General features: G+C 41.8%; 1 protein-coding gene across 1 annotated transcript in view; it reads left to right on the top strand.

Annotated features, from left to right (window-relative positions):
• Positions 1–408: 408 nt before the first annotated feature.
• Positions 409–17,534, top strand: part of ANO4 (anoctamin 4) — a 183,989-nt gene continuing 166,863 nt past the window's right edge. Inside the window, exon 1 of the mRNA XM_084811771.1 lies at positions 409–533. The gene's annotated coding sequence lies outside the window, so the exon portion shown is untranslated. The remainder of the gene's footprint in view (positions 534–17,534) is intronic.

The raw sequence follows: 17,534 nt of genomic DNA, 5'->3' as shown, positions 1-17,534 counted from the left end.
GTATTTCAGGATTCAAAACAACTGTGTGTGTGAATGCTGGGTTTCTCATACTCCTCCTGGAGGGCTTGCTCCAAGTTTCGTCTGGAGAGTTGCCCTGTCTCTTTTGTGATTGATTCAGATGTGATTCCCTGCAGCAAGATTGTTGCCTTGATCTCTGACATCATGTTCAAGACAATTTTGCCCATTTTATGTCAATTTGCTTCATCTGCCAAGAAGAGTTTGCTGCTCAACCCAGATGAAGTTATATTAAAGTGAGAGCAATCATTGCTTTCTGACTCATTAGTACAGGGGTGGAAATCTCTTTCAGCCTGGGGGCTGAATTCAACTGCAGAGAAGTTCTCAGGCACCACATTTGAGTTGTGGGTGGGGCCAAAGGCAAAAGGGGTGGAGCCCAACACACACACACACACACACACACAGAGTATATTTTAGCTTCAAGTTCTTACTGCCAGTAACTAAGCCTTAGGAGAGGAATTTCAGCCTTTTAGACTGGGGAAAAACTGCACAAAAGCTAGGAAATCACCAAAGGATTAGTAAGTAAATATGGGGGAAGAAGCAGGGCTGGGGGAAAGGGGTGTGACCATCTGGAGAATCACAGAGGGCCAGATTTGGCCTGCGGGCCTAAGGTTCCCCTCTCTACAGTAATACAAACAGAATGCTGGAAATGGCTCCTGCCTGGGAAAAGTTGTCTACTTGTTGTTAGTAAGCTGTATTGTTCAATGCTGTATAGAGATATTTCTGCAAGAAAATTGGGTTCAAAATGTGTTTTCTATAGACCAAGGCAGCAATCTTGTTTACACTTCCTTGGGAGCAGATCTTACTGAGTGACACTTATTATAAAGAAGGCATGTATAGGATTGCATAGGAAAAGTTGTAAGACTGAAGTAGTCATGTTGAAGACCTTGAGGGGCATCAGTGCTAACTTAAATTAGCAGTTAATCAAACCTAGTGATGAGAAAGCCTATTATTTAAAATACTTTACAACTTCCCACCTGTGGTTTATTTTAACAGAGAGACTTTATTTGCATGTATTAGCGTTAGCTAACACTTCCAGCGACATCCTCCATGAAACCATTTTGTGGTAGTATCTGCAGCAGTTTCTCAAATTCCAAATGTACTCATGGGTCTAAAAAGGTTGGAGTAGACTGAATCTAAAATAATGTATGTAAGGATTTTTTGGGTAGCTAGATTTGGCAAATTCTGAAAGTTCTTAAAATCAATCTATAAACATGTACTATAAATATAGATGAAAAGCAGTGATATAGTAACAAGAAAAACAGAGGGAATTTAGAGTAGGATAAATTCTCCCATTACTTGTAGGCATATTTTATCAGCACACTCTTCAGTAATGTACATATGCATTTTTTTTAAAGATTCTGATACGTTTATCCTTCAGAGACTGACAATTATAGTATAAACACAAATTAAAGGTATTGGTACCATAGTGAGAATAGCAGAAGATAATTCAGGGATGAAGAGGTCCCTAATGGATTCGAAATATATCTTAAAAACTAAAGCAGAACAGACTCTTCATTCAAGCACATATTTTATTTTCAATGTTCTTGATATGGTTAATTTTGAAGCTCTCTAAATAGTTTGTCTGTATACAGTGGTATATTTGGGTGCTTCTTAAAGTTATTTGTGGTAGTGCTTGTTGACATTTTAGAAGACAAGATTGTTAATATTATATATAAGACTGAGTGTTTACTTTTGTATTATGTTATTTTAGAACTTGTATAATGTTGGTAGATATTACAGAAATATTTTCATAAGAAAAGTGGCTTCTCTTTCTACCATTGTGTACAGAAAACACACAGACTGTAATCCTATTTGAAAAGTGACAATTGTCGCTGGAGGGAGCAATCCTATGGGGATAGTCGGTCAACTCAGAGGCGACTGCCTTTCCAGTGCATGGTGGGTGGAGTGCAGAGGGGATTGTTTCCTCCGCGCTCCAGCTGCCCTGCATTTGTGGCTAGATGGCTGATTTTGGCTGTCTAGCCAGAGGACATTGGAGACTGGTGGGGAGACTGGACAACATGTAGGAAGTGTCGTACCAGCACTTATGAACTTCCTGCCCCACCCCTGGGAACGCCCCTCCCCCCCGCATGGCTGTTATGAGCATGGAGACAATCTGCACTGCCTACAATGTGGTGGTGGTGGGGAGGTGGTTCTCTGGGAACCGACCAATCCTATCACTGTCTAGCTGCTGCCTAGCAGCCATGGGATTGTGCCCTTAAACACATTAAATCCAATCTGCCTTATGGGCAGTTCCTTGGGAGTTAGAGACAACTGCTCTCAAGCAGAGGAATTTGACACTGAGGTCACCAGACTATATAAGGATTTGGAAAAGTGGGGGGATAGTGACATGATACTGTTAGAAGAACTGCATTAATGAGAGGAAAACACTGCAGCAGGAAGATGAATGAAAAGTTAGTAAGATATAGATAGATCTAGTCTAACATATACTCATGTTGCTGTAGCTTTCAAAAGCTTCATCTATTGGTACTGGTACCTATTGCAAGATGTCTAGGTACTTATTACAAGATGTCCCAGGTTTAAAGCACTATTGTGTTTTAAACATACTAGAAATATGGACATATAGTTTCAAGTTCAACTGACTAGATTGTACAATGAGTCTTGACAAGAGCTGCACCCCCACAAGGACACTTTGTGAAAATAGTAAATACTGTATGAATACAGACAAAGTTAAACAGTTAATCAAACCTAGTGATGAGAAAGTCTGTTATTTAAAATACTTTACAACTTCCCACCTGTGGTTTATTTTAACAGAGAGGCTTTATTTGCATGTATTGCTCTGGTACCTCTATTGACATCAACAGGGAAGTTTTTGTGGGTGCAGGAGCTCTGAATACAAATATCCCTTTAAGGTCAATGTGTGTTCTTCCACCCTTTCCATAACATTGTGAGTAAACAGGAAAGGGACAAAAGAAAGAGGTTCTAAGATAAAAAAAGAATTGGGCAATTGTAATTCACTCACTACTGCAAGTATCTCAAAGGTTCTCTTATATTCATCATGGTTTTACTATGAGATGTAGCCCCCCAATTTCCTCTCACTTGTGCTATAATAGGTTGATAGGTTTGAAAGACAGCAGGAAAGCAGCAGCACATGTAGCTGTAAGCCACGCATGTTCATTCAACACATATTCATAGTGCCAAACCCAGCCTAAAAAACATACATGCATAGGACTCAACTCAGTTCCATTAAAACCAGCAGCAGTTTGATTAGTGATGTTGATGTAATTTGGGGAAGGGCCATTGGTCATTGGTAGAGCACATGCCTTGTGTACAGAAGGTCCCAGATTCAATCCCTGGCATTTCCTGTTAAAAAAAGGATTGGGCAGCAGGAAGATCTCTACCTGAGACACTAGACAGCCACTGCAAGCATAGACAGTACTTGACAGACTAGGCAAATAGTCTGACCTCTTTCAGACATGGGGTCATCCTATGAAGCTGATTGGTGGGAGATTCAGGACTGATAAAAGGAAGTCCTTCACACAGTGCATAGTTAAACTATGGAATTCGCTACCACAATACTTAGAGATGGCCACCAATTTGGATGGTTTTAAAAGGGGGTTAAACAGATTCCTGGAGGAGAAGGATATCAATGGCTACTAGTTCTGATGGCTATATGCTACCTCCAGTGATAGTAAACCTATGTACACCAGTTGCTGGGGAACATGGGCAGGAGGATGCTGTTACACTCATGTGCTGCTTGTGGGTTTCCTGTGGGCAGCTGGTTGGCCACTGTGTGAATAGAATGCTGGATGGACTAGATGGACCCTTGGTCTGATCCAGCATGGATCTTCTTACGCTCTTATGACCTGGTGTAAGGCATCTTCCTATGCTCAATTAGATCCACAAGTAAGGTGAGCAGACTCTTTATTCATTCTGTGAACTACCATTTGTATTTAAAAGAAAACTGATTGCTATAGTATTTTAATATGCATATAGTATTTTTAGCTTGCAAAAACTCCTTCTATCAGAGCCTGACCCATCAGGAAGGGAGTGTTCTCTCTGCAGGTGTTCCACATAAACACTGAACAGATTGGGATTCCCACTCTCTGCGCTGCTGACACAAAATATTTCTGTTGCTGCCAGGGATTGAGAGGAGAAGATGATGAAGGAGTATAACAGAAGCCAAATCCTCATGCCAGTAACTTTGTCAGAATTGTATACAGTCCTTGCCCTTCCCTTTAGTTATCTTGCACTTCTAAATAAATAGTATCTGAAGGATCTAGAACTCCAACGTCTGTCCCTGTCCCATACTGCAGTGCTTCAAGAGAATCCCAAATTAGCCCAGCATAATTTGGGTTGTCAAACCCTAACCTCAAGCTAATTTTCAGCACATTTACATACCCACGAAAAGTCTGCATGTGCTGATTTCCTGTCCATGGAAATGCAGTTGTGTGGGGGGTTTGAATTCTGACACAGCGTTACTTTCTGAGTATTGGTGGTGACATGTGAATCTTACACATGTTGGCAATTTCATACTACCATGGACAGATCAGTCTGTTTCCGGTCTGTGACATTTTTTGCATGTGATCATTCAGAAGTCTGTTCTATTCTTTTTCCACATTGAAATCCACCAAACATTGCATTTAAATACATATTTAAATCTGTATTTTGATGTATGTTATCTCAAAATCTGCATTTCCAGATGTAGAATAAACATTGTAATCTATTTTGATACCATTTTTTGAGCTGAAAACTGCATTACAGCATTCTGAGAAGTGCAAAATCCATATGATAGCTATGTTCTGATGTGCACATTTGTCCAGGAGACACAGATCAGGTCATTTCATATTGGAATTCACAAGATCATCTTGCCAAGGATTGAGAATCAGGGATTTTCTCATTGCTACTAAAGGTCAAGTGGCCATGTGAATAGGCTCTCTGCCTCTGCAGAAGGAGCTGACTTGTACCCCCATGAATACAGCTGCCTGAGGGTAAGACTATTACAGGTGCCTTGACTAGCTTTGCTTCCTGGTTCTGCTATGTTCAGGTGAAGAGTTCCATTCCTCACTCAGTCTAGTGCATCCTCTTGCTCATTTAATGGTAAAATGATAAAGCAGCTCACTTTCTTTGCTTTTCAGAACAGGGGCATATAACCTTGATGTGTAAAACAAGAACCAAAGTCATATTAATGAGTCCAGTGTTGTTGTCTGGTAAAATGCAAAACAGTGTCAGCATTTTGAATGGGAAAACAGCTGACAGGGAAAGAGTTAACCCCTCCTCCTGTCGTTCAAGATGGCATGAATAGAAAAAAATCAGAAGGAAGTTACACATCTGCAGACTCTAGTTTGGCCTGGAATCTCAAATCAGCCGCAGGATCTGCCAGCCCATGGACAGCTCCCTCCAGATTGCTCAATGGAATCTTTATATTTAGGGCCAGGCTGTGGTGATGATAGTTCCAATCTCCACCAAAGGGCTTAAAGGGGGCACAGTTTGATCCAGACCATTGGCTGCTATGGTGCACTTTTTTTTCTAGGCAGATCTGTGGGAAATTCAGATCTGTGGGTATAGAAATGTAATACATACATACATACATACATACATACATCAGTGTTATTGTCTGAAGAGGGTTTGAGTTGGGGTAAAAGTAATCAAGTTCTGAGCATGTGCCAGCAGCAGGTACTGGCCTCACCAGCCTGGTCTGATGAATTCTGATTACACAGGCACAAAAGCAGGACATCAACTCAAAATATATCTCACTATTAATCACAAATAGTGCCTGACTTAAAACAAGTATCGCTAGCAGTGAAAATGTGTATTTTTCCACTGTCTGTAATTTGTGAATTTCATAAGTATTGGTGCTATTTCATCATCTGTCTACATTCTTACCTGCCTGTAGCTTGCTTATTTGAATATACTGCCTGAGGCAGGTTATGTGAGAGTGAACTTTTAGAAGTGCAATTCTTTTTTGCTACCTCTGCATTGCCAATAACACTTGAAAGCTTACTGTGCTCAGGCTTAAAAGAGTGAAGATCATTTCTATGGATCAGCAGGTTTATCAGTAATTCCCTCAGTCCACTAAATTGACCATCTGCTGTGCATCATTAGTGTGATGGAATCAGTTATACCTGCAGCACCTTACCCACTGACACGTCAATGCACATTTGAAAAACAGCCCACAAGACTAGTGTTCAGGACCGCAATGTAGGCAAAGTATTAAACTAGTGATTGCCTTATTTCTTCTTCTTTTTTAATCTTTTTTTTAAAAAGTGCACTTACCTCTTTCCACAAAAGACAAGTATATACATTTTTTCTCTGACTGGTGGGTCAAAGGGTATATATAGATTCTGAACTGAAGATCTATTTGTTTATTTTATATTAAGACTTTCAAGACAAGTTAGCTCAATTACAATTCAATATCAGTATCTTTTAACCAAAAGATGTTTCCCTCCACAGATAACTCAAGTTCTAGATTTCAACTTTTAGTGCAACATGCTTTCATGCTACCAAAACAATTAGCTTTTTCAGATTTACATTTGGACACTAGTTCAACAGATTTTAACCTTAGTGACCAGAATGCAAAAACCCATTGCTCAGCTGGCAATAACACCTATTCAGGTGTGAATGTTAGGGAAATGTCCTCTCATCAAAAGTACATCCCCAAGATATTTTTGTACTTTGCACTATAAATGAAGAACTCCATTTATTGCATTAAAAGACCTACGCTGCCTAATGCATGTTTACCTAGAAGTAATTCCCACTGAGTTTAATAGGACTAGCATCTTAGTAAGTATCCATGAGAATACAGCCTTAGATTCTGACCACAGTCACAGCACTAATACTATTACCTGTATATGTTATAATAATCTAGTTCAGACTACTTTATCATTCTAAATTTCATAAAGCAATCCTAATTTTAACGTTTTGTTTAAAGTAACATTGCCAGAGCTGTAGTATTCTTGCTTGCTTTAGAACATAATAACATAAGAAGAGCCATGCTGGATCAGACCAAGGATCCATCCAGTCCAGAATTCTGTTCACACAGTGGCCAACCAGCTGTTGACCAGGAACTCACAAGCAGGACATGAATGTAACAGCACCCTCCCACCCATGTTCCCCAGCAGCTGGTGTACATAGGCTCACAGCCTCTGATACTGGAGGTAGCACATAGCCATCAAGACTAGTAGCCATTGATAGCCTTCTCCTCAAGGAATTTGTCTAACCCCCTTTTAAAACTATCCAAATTCCTGGCCATCACTACATCCTGTGGTAGAGAATTCCATAGTTTAATTATGCACTGTGTAAAGAAGTACTTCCTTTTATCTGTCTTAAATCTCCCAACAATCAGCTTCGTGGGATGACCTTGGGTTCTAGTATTTTGAGAGAGGGAGAAAAATGTCTCCCTGTCCATATTCTCCACACCATGCATAATTTAGTACAGGGGTGGGGAATGAGTGGCCCCTCAGATGTTGCTGGAATACAACTTGCATGATCCGTAATGATGGGCCATGCTGACTGAGGCTAGAACAACATCTGGAGATCCACAAGTCCCCCACTCCTGCTTTAGCCCATACCAGAACAAAAAGAGCTGCAATCCTATACACACTTACTTCTAATTGAACTCAGGCTTACTTCTGAGTAAATATGCATAGTAATTTCCTGTAGATGTAGAAAGTAAGCCCTCCCATCATCTTGAATGTTGCATAGTGCATGCTTTCAATATTGCCTCTTGGTAGGTTACACATATATCCAATGTCACATTAAATAGAAAACACTAAAATCCACTGTAAGGACTTTAAATGCTTTCTTCTTCATCTTTTACTTACTAGTACAGTTCTCCACACATTAGCCTTGCACGATGGGTGGGAGAAAGAAATTACATCAGAGTTCCAATCCCTTTTCTCTAAAAAGCAGGCCATGGGGCTTCCATGGGGAAGGCACAAATTTGCTGCAGGCCACTGTTTTGTTGTGATCTAATTCTAGCTCTTTCTGCTATTCCTTGAAAAAAAATTGCTTGAAGGGCCCAATATAATGTTGGCTTCTCCCTTCTCTTTGTCCTTAGTGAGGACTGGGGAGGTTGTTATAAAACATGCCACAACCTGACATCTTTTCCAAGTCAGAGCAAAGCTGTTTCTGATTTAGAGAGTGTTCAAGGTAGGCTTGGTTTAGATAAGCAGTGACATATTTTGGATATATCAGCATGATCTTGATTAGCACTAATCCTTGTTTCAGACATTAGTAGTTTTAAAAATATTTTCTTTTGCTGTTAAGGAATGGTTTCCAGGAGCAACATGCATAGCAGATGGAATTATTTGCAGCAACACTGCATAATCCTATGCATGTTGACTCAGACGTAAGTCCCACTGTATTCAAGGGGATTTACTCCCAGGTAAGTTTGCACACCATGCAGCTAATGCACACTTACCTGGATGTAAGTTCCATTGAACACAAGGGAGTTACTTCTGAGTAAACATGCATATGATTGCCCTGTTAGTCACAGAAACTAGCTACTTGTTTGTAAATTCAGTCCTGTTTAACCTCAGAACCTGCACTAAATGGGTTCAGAGCACCCTGGTGGGCAACCAAGCTCCCAACAGACAGTTTTTTGAGTAAGTTTTAGGACTGAAACTTAAGGACACAAATAATTGACTACAGCTTTACAATTGTTCCATTACCCTGTGCAATAACAATTTTGCAAACCACTTCTGTTTCTGCATACCATCATGATTTTATAAAACCTGGGCTCTTGTACTTAATTGACTGGACTTGATCCAAAATCTGTTGACTTTGGGGGGCACTTAAACAAGCTGAAATGCTGCACGTTTTAACTAGGACTTTGCTTTATGAGATTATAATTTTAATTGAATAGCTTTTAGTATGCAGTTAGTGTAAAGCATTGTTTGAGGACTGATGTCAAATTATTTAGCCACTCATGTATATGTTGCTGTCTATGTTAAGGTTTGGGTACTTGGATCATAAGCATCAGCTAATCATGTTTAATTCCACCCTTAATATTGAAGGTTGCAGCTCTATACATACTGACCTGGGAGTAAGACCCATTAAATTCAGTGGCTCTTTCTCCTAAGTAGATTTTCATAGGACTGTACTGTTAGGGCCATAGGGAGCTGTGGCTGAAATTGGCACTCACATGTTGTCTTCTTCCCCATCCATAATATCAGAGATGAAACACCTCTGAGTGGAGTTACTCCAGTGCTTGGGAATTAGCTCCATTTACTGCTTAGGGAAATGTTCCAGCCTGTAGCCATGGTGGCTCACTGCATGGGGCAGCTGTCAACACAGGACTGGGGGTTCCCAGTTCCAGTCTTACAGCTTCTGACACATAATGTGTACTAATACTTATCCATGTCATGACATCACAATCTTGTGCATTATCTCGAGGAGGGAAATGCACAGTACTATTGCATGGTTATTGCATGTAATGGATGGGACAGAGAGACATGTGGCTGCTACTTTAGGGGTGCTTCAATCCTATGTCTCCCATAACATACAGTTCATTTTAAGATAATATCATTCTAGTAAGTTTATATGGGACAACTGTGGGCTAGCTTTGCATCCATGTGCAAATGCCTTGAGAAACATGCACTGTACTGCAGCTGAACCTGGAGAATTTATAGGTCAAAACAGGGGTAATGGCTTCTGTGATTGTGTGCCTGAAACCTATAGAGTGCAGGAATTTTTGTGATCTATAATATTGAGTATATTTACAGCCCTTTCCCTCACATCAGATGCACTCCAGTCCAGCAAAGGCACTCCTTTACATGCAGTTGCAGATATGCCAAAAAATAACTGCATGGGTGGGGGTGGGGGGATCCTTCACCATGTGTGCACAGCCAAACAGATGGTCGATGTTGTCTGTCTTTACAACACGAATCAGCTGGTTGGGTTAGGGAGTTATTATGGGTACCTTCCTCTCACCAGCTGGTGATCCATATTATCAAAGCTGTGTGTGCCAACCATCTGTTCAGCAGAGAATATTTTTACGTACTGAGGAATGCATACAGCTTGTTACTGCAAGTGCAGATCTTTGGATTGAGGCTAGGGGCAGACCCACTTTAAGGAAGTCGCTTCCACTGAACATTTTAGGTGAGGAACGTTTTTCCTTTTATTTGCCATGATCTTTTCTGTTCCTCTAGGGTTCTCTGATCCCTACCAGTGTCCCTTAGAAGATCTGTTGCACATTGATGCACAGAACTGGGGTTGAAGCTAGGGGGGGGGGAATGGAAATGTATTGGAGGGGATTGCAAGGGAGCACTTGGAAAAAATCCAGTGGGCTTTTTTGTCCACTAGAAATTACCTCCTTAACTCTTGATGTGTATGAAGGATACAATATAGGCCCTCTTCCCATTTCATGCAATGTGCAGTGTTTATTTCCTTAAAATAGTACCACTTTTGCAGGTGTTTAAATGTGTTCTATAAACTGCATGAGTGAATTTTCTCATACAATACTGCTTTAAAAAATCATCCCAATTTTGCGTCTTAGACCAGATTGGAATTTTCTTACCACATGCACACTAATACCCCATTCTGCATGGATGTATTTTTAGATCCTAATATTTCTACTGCTGATTATGTCACATTGTTAAAAGCACCCAGCTGACCACAAAAGGATGGTGTGCAGGAGGGAGCCTATTTTATCAGAAATCATTTTTGAAGCTCCTCTTGTTTGTGCTATCTTAGATTAGTTAGCTATTGTTCAGGTTTTTCAAACCTTAGATCGAGAAGGCTAGTCCCTGCTCCCTGGCAACTGTTACCCGCAATGTTCCAGGTTCTCAATCAGCTGGAATGTCTGATCTAACTGTTGAGGTTCAGCATGTCTCTTACCTGACCCATCAGCAGTGCGGTCTGGTATCTTAGAGATGGAGATAGGTGCTTTATGTTCTGCTATCACTGACTTTAGCAGTAGCCCCAGGCTTCTGTTTTTATTTGAGCAAAGTTATTTTATGACTATTTTCAAGCAACTCAAACAGCTCCAGATTAGTTGATTATTTTCTTAACTATAGAACTGATTGAACAAGTATTTTCTTCTTTAATTAATGTAGAACAGTCACATCAAATGGCTGTAACAGATCACTCCAGTTCCATCACGGCATCTGTTGAAGGAAGCCCAGTTTAATAGGAGCTCTGTGTTAAATTATGAATGATTGAATCATCTCTTTTTATAGGGAGGGAGTCATGATGCTATCTTGGCTGGATTGTTGTGACTGCAGAACACCTTTTGTCTAGTTCCGATGTGCAGATCTGAAAATGTAGGGGCCATTGCGCAGTTGTAGATTGCATGTTTTGTTAGATGCCTAATCCAAACTCGACTACCTCCAGTTAAAGGTTCTCAAGTAGCCGTTCAAAAAGACCACTGCCTGAGATTTTGGAGAGCTCTTGCTGGCCAGAATACATAGTACTGGGCCTGGTAGACCAATAGTCTGATTCAGTTCTATATCCAATTTGCACTAGATCGAGTGTCTCAGTTGGATTACATGTAGAAGCAAGAAATTGCAAGTAGATAAATAGGTACCGCCTCGGCGGGAAAGGTAACAGCGTTCCGTGCACCTCGGTGTTCAGTCATGCCAGCCACATGACCACGGAAGCGTCTTCGGACAGCGCTGGCTCTTCGGCTTAGAAACGGGGATGAGCACCGCACCCTAGAGTCGGACACGACTGGTTGGGGACACCTTTACCTTTTTAACATATCTAGCTCCATATATTATTACAGAAACCACTTATACACTGGAGTAGAATTATCTAATACTTGACTTGTAACCCTTGCCAGTAAGGTTAGCCTCCAGTCCTCATGTATGAATTCTCCTTTAATGTAACAAAGAACCAATAAAACTATTATTTAATATATTCATTATGCAAAAAAAGTGTAAGCACTTTTACATTGCTGCTTTTATTTGTTTGTTTGTGTAAAACATTTTTACCTCACCCTTCAGCTGAAAAGACTCCCAGAGCAGGTTACAGATCAATTAACAACAAGACAGGTCCTGCCTGCTGGTTTATAATCTAAAAGACATGACAGGAAAGGGGGGGGGGGAGTTTGAGGACTGCAGAAGAAAACAAACAAACCCAGGCAGCAGTTCTTCAAAATCCCCTCTCTCTGAACAGCTGGGATGGAAGCTATTCCAAACTAGAGAGAGGAGGAGCCAAAGGTCGATGGAGTGGGCCTGTTTCCCTTTTCTCTCTCTGCTCTGCAGCCTGAAGGAATTTTTCAATTTCCTTCTAAACCAAGTGTTCAATGAATACCAAAAGGTAACTTTTCAGTTTCCTTCTAATCCAAATGTTCAACGAGTAACAAAAAGGGAATGGTGTGTAAACTGTGCAAACCCACAAACCTCTTGGTCGCAGCATTAAAATGCTGAATGAAAAAGATTAATCTGAAGTATTTGAGTCAATCCAAAATTGACTGGAGAAATTTAGGTCAAATCCTGGATTAGTGTGGAGAATGTTCCACTGATAGCCTTCATGCTTCCGTACTTAACCAGCGCAACCTCTCTTAGTTATTTAAGACCCATATTTCTCCGGTTAAGGAATGCAGGATATGTTTCTAGCAACATTTCTATGAGGTTTTCTGCACTATATCCTTTTGATGATTTCATTTTAAAATGTATTAAATATATTTATTTATTTGATGTATTTTTATGCTTCTCCTTAGCCAAAAAGGCTCCCAGAGTGGCTTACATATAATCAATTTGAATGTACTATAACATAAGAACCATTTTATGGGCAAAATATGTCCTTTGTTCAGAGAAACATATGGAACTGATGTTTATGCCAGGCTAGGGATGTCAGAGAATTCCGCGACGGATCTCAGTGAGGCCGAATGCCAGTGCATTCGGCCCCCTGAAATCCATCGTGGAACAGCCTGCCACCGCCCCACCCCCCGTGGATCCCCCCTGGGACGAGACTTACCTGGGGTGGATGTTCCGGACGGCGGCAGCTCCAGAGGCGGCTTCAGCGGTGGTAGCGGCGGCGGTGGCTGGTCTCCCGACCAGCTGCCGCCGCCGCCACCACCATTTGCAGTCTGTGTCTTTTTCTTTCCCCCCCTCCCATAGACGTGATAGCCTACATAAAGACTTACGTAGCCTATCACATCTGGGTAAAAACAAAACCAAACAAACAAACAAAAGTACGCAAATGGCGGCTACGGCCGCCGCCATTTGTGATCCTTATTTTTCGCCGTCTTAGTCTACGTAAATATTTACATAGACTAAGACGAAGACAAGAAAGGGGAACGCAAATAGCGCCCAGTACGCTACGTAAATATTTATGTAGAGTAAGACAGCGGAAAATAAGGAACGCAAATGGCGGCAGCCATAGCCGCTGCCATTTGCATATGCGTTTTGTTTTTTTTTTTTAACCCAGAGCCCTCCACGGCTGGAAATCTGGCTGCGGACGGCCCTGGCCTGGGCCTGGTCAGCTGCTCTGCGGAGCCGCCGTGGAGCACAGCTGGCCATCAAGGATTCCGTGGGGGAGGACCAGATTGCCTCCCCCCCATTGAGGATTCCAGGGGGAGGGACGGAACGCCTCCCCCCCCATGAACAGAATCCATGAAAAGGACTTTCGTACATCCCTATGCCAGGCATACTGTGTAGATCAATGTGTTAAGCATAAATGGGCATTGAGAACTCTATGTGGTAAGCCAAATTGGAAAAATTCTAATTAGGGATTTTTAGGAGCCACAGTGGAGCGTAGACAGTTGGGGTGGGTGAAGACAAGAATGCTTTCTGCTGCAGAGCAGCACTTAGGGCTTCTCCACATGGGGCTTTTATTCTGCTATTGAGATTGGGTACTCACGAAAGTTTGCGGATTCTTTACATGATGTCATCAACCTCCAGGGTGTCTCCCATGCTAAATGACCTTTATCCCATTTTTTAAAAGATTGGAGATAATGAGCTATCAAATTACCATGGGTTGAGTTCCTTCATAAAAAGAGGAAATCCCACAATAAGAGGAGCTAGACCACATGCCATCTAGTGGCTGCATAATGAAACATACAGAACATGCAGATAAGGGGGGGGGGAGTGGGGGAGGGAATCCTGCATTTGTGATCCTGCATTTAAAATGGAAGCAGAGAGCCCCAGTAAAGTTGCAGGATTTTAGGCTGGTGTAGAAATGCTCTTAGACTCTCTGGCTTCCTTGGGGACTTCCACATGTGCATTCTGGCCATTTTGGGAAATGTCCCATGCACTCCAACTGGGCTATGTAAAAGAGCATCTCCTGAGTGATTTGCCAATTTCCATGGGCATACAACTTCCATTTGTTGTATGCCGCTGGAAGATAAATATTTTGGCCCTCTCTGTTGTTAAGCTCCAGCCCGTGTACTTTCTCTCTCTCTCTCTCTCTCGTCAATAACTCATGCGCACATACACTTGTGCATACAAAACACACACACACCCCTACAACTTTTTCCCTGTCTATCAGGTGCTAGGAACAAACTACAGGGGAATGTTAGTGCCCTCATTCTTGTAACCTTCCCAGTGGCATTTGGCTGACTACTGTTGCAGAATCCTGGACTAAAATCAAGGCAACTAAGTTGCCCAGTGTCCCAACTGAATACAAGGCAAAGGTGGGGTCTGAGGCCCCAAATTCTTAACTGTTCTTTTGACTCTACATTTTCTGCTACAATACATCATCCATTTTACATTTCATCTCTCTCTCTCTCTCTCTCTCTCTCTCTCTCTCTCTCTGAATAGTAGTTTCCTTGGGCTAGATCACATTACAAGACACTTTTGCAGTACAGAACTTTCACAAACATAGTATACCCTTTAAAAAGGAATGGATCAGATCCTAGTTTCACCTCTAACATTTATCTGATGTTAACACTCAATAAATGGAGTCCTTCATTAAATGTTTTTTGAGAAAAAGGGTTCGAAACACTTCTCAGCAACACCTTCCCTTGCCTTCCTGCTCTAACAATTATGCCCCATGTTTATTTGACCCATGTATTGTACAGTTATAATCGTTTTTTAAAATAGTGTACAATTATCATTGGGTTTTAAAATATTCTGCTGATAAAGCTATATGAGGTTGTATTCAGTGTTAGTCCTGCTTGGAGTAGACCCTTTGAACTGAATGGGACTTAAGTGAGACTAACATTGGGTACAACTTACGGAAAGGAATGGAATCATAACGTTATGGGGAAAGGGGGCGGGGCAAAGTAGTTAAGGCTGCAAACCTATACCCGCTCATCTGGGAATAAATCCCACTGAACTCAGTGGAGCTTAGTTCTGAGTAGTTCTGAGTGTAAGATGTGTAAGATTGCAATGCAAGTTTTAGGGATCACTGCCTTGTTGTGGCGAAGGGGCTTGCGTAACTCAGTGAAGCCATAAGCTATGCCGTGCAGGGCCATCCAAGACGGACAGGTCATGGCAGAGAGTTCTGACAAAATGTGGTCCACTGGAGAAGGAAATGGCAACCCACTCCAGTATTCTTGCCAAGAAAACCCCATGGAACGTATCACAAGGCTAAAAGAGATGACGCCGGAAGATGAGCCCCTCAGGTCGGAAGGTGTCCAATATGCTACTGGGGAAGAGCAGAGGGTATTTCCAAGTAGCGCCAGAAAGAGTGAAGCGGCTGGGTCAAAGCCGAAAGGACACTCAGCTGTGGATGTGTCTGGCGGTGAAAAGAAAATCCGATGCTGTAAAGAACAATATTGTTTAGGAACCTGGAATGTCAGATCAATGAATCAAGGTAAGCTGGAGGTGGTCAAACATGAGATGGCAAGATTGAACATCGACATCTTGGGAATCAGCGAACTAAAATGGACAGGCATGGGTGAATTTAATTCAGGTGACCATCATATCTACTATTGTGGGCAAGAATCCCTTAGAAGAAATGGAGTAGCACTCACAGTCAACAAAAGGGTGGGAAAAGCAGTACTGGGGTACAATCTTAAAAATGATAGAATGATCTCAGTACGAATCCAAGGCAAACCATTCAACATCACAGTAATTCAAGTCTATGCCCCAACCACTGAGGCCGAAGAAGCTGAGGTTGATCGGTTCTATGAAGACCTACAACACCTTCTAGAACTAACACCAAAAAAAGATGTCCTCTTCATCATAGGGGATTGGAATGCTAAAGTAGGAAGTCAAGAAATCACCGGGATAACAGGCAGGCATGGCCTTGGTGTACAAAATGAAGCAGGACAAAAGCTAATAGAGTTTTGCCAAGAGAACATGCTGATCATAGCAAACACTCTTTTCCAACAACACAAGAGGCAACTCTACACATGGACGTCACCAGATGGTCAATATCGAAATCAGATTGATTATGTCCTTTGCAGCCAGAGATGGAGAAGCTCCATACAGTCAGTCAAAACAAGACCTGGAGCTGACTGTGGCTCAGATCATGAGCTGCTTCTTGCAAAATTTCGGCTTAAATTGAAGAACGTCGGGAAAACCACTAAACCGTTCAGGTATGACCTAAATCATATCCCTGATGAATATACAGTGGAGGTGAGGAATAGATTTCAGGGATTAGACCTGATAGACAGAGTGCCTGAGGAACTATGGACGGAGGTCCGTAACATTGTTCAGGAGGCAGCAACGAAATCCGTCCCAAAGAAAAAGAAATGCAAGAAAGCCAAGTGGCTGTCTGATGAGGCTTTACAAGTAGCTCACGAAAGAAGGGAAGCAAAAAGCAAGGGAGAAAGGGGAAGATATACCCAACTGAATGCAGAGTTCCAGAGAATAGCAAGGAGAGACAAGAAGGCCTTCTTCAATGAACAATGCAAAGAAATCGAGGAAAACAACAGAATGGGAAAGACTAGAGATCTCTTCAAGAAAATTGGAGATCTCAAGGGAACGTTTTGTGCAAAGACGGGCATGATCAAGGACAAAGAAGGCAGGGACCTAACAGAAGCAGATGAGATTAAGAAGAGGTGGCAAGAATACACAGAAGAACTATACAGGAAAGATTTGAATGTCCCTGATAGCCATGATAGTGCGGTCACTGAACTTGAGCCGGACATCCTCGAGAGTGAAGTCAAGTGGGCCTTAGGAAGCATTAGTAACAACAAAGCTAGCGGAGATGACAGTATTCCAGCCGAGCTATTTAAAATCCTAAAAGATGATGCTGTTAAAGTGCTGCATTCAATATGCCAACAAATCTGGAACACTCAACAGTGGCCACAAGACTGGAAAAGGTCAGTTTACTTTCCAATTCCAAAGAAGGGCAACGCCAAAGAGTGTTCAAACTACCGCACCATTGCGCTCATTTCACATGCCAGCAAGGTGGTGCTCAAAATCCTACAAGCTAGGCTTCAGCAGTATGTGAACCGAGAACTACCGGAAGTACAAGCTGGGTTTAGAAGAGGCAGAGGAACTAGAGATCAAATCGCCAACATTCGCTGCATCATGGACAAAGCAAGAGAATTCCAGAAAAACGTCTATTTCTGCTTCATTGACTACGCTAAAGCCTTTGATTGTGTGGATCACAACAAACTGTGGCAAATTCTTAAAGTGATGGGAGTACCAGACCACCTTACTTGTCTCCTGAGAAACCTGTACGAGGGTCAAGAAGCAACAGTAAGAACCAGAGATGGA

This window comes from Heloderma suspectum, chromosome 7 (genome assembly GCF_057233095.1).
Source record: "Heloderma suspectum isolate Gila_16-S chromosome 7, 16-S_ref, whole genome shotgun sequence".
NCBI classification, from domain to species: Eukaryota; Metazoa; Chordata; class Lepidosauria; order Squamata; family Helodermatidae; genus Heloderma; species Heloderma suspectum.
Note: the sequence above shows the minus strand (reverse complement) of the source record. Positions and strands in the feature narration are given on the sequence as shown.